We start from the raw sequence: 360 nt of genomic DNA on the forward strand, positions 1-360 counted from the left end.
GGTGGTGGGGGGCACTGGGGCGATCTCCCTCCCCACCCAGGGAAATTGGGGAGCTCTTAAATTGTGGATAGCGGGGACCTGAGAGGGAGGACTAGAGGGTCCCCGATCCGGAACCGAGCTACCTTGAAGGCATCGGGAAGCGCTTCTTTCCGGGAGGGCGTTCCCACGGCCCGGCCCCGCGCCTGGGTGGGTGGGGGGTGCGGCCGCGCCCTGGTCCCGGCCCGCCTCGGGATTCGGGGGTCTCTCTCGCTCTCGGGGGCCCGGGAGCCCGAAGGGAGCGGGGTCCGGACGCCGCCGCCTCCGCGGGCGCGCGGGCGAGCGCGGGGCTTTATGCGCGCAGGGCGGCGGGGGGAGGAGCCG

This window comes from Suricata suricatta, chromosome 14, assembly GCF_006229205.1.
Source record: "Suricata suricatta isolate VVHF042 chromosome 14, meerkat_22Aug2017_6uvM2_HiC, whole genome shotgun sequence".
NCBI lineage: Eukaryota > Metazoa > Chordata > Mammalia > Carnivora > Herpestidae > Suricata > Suricata suricatta.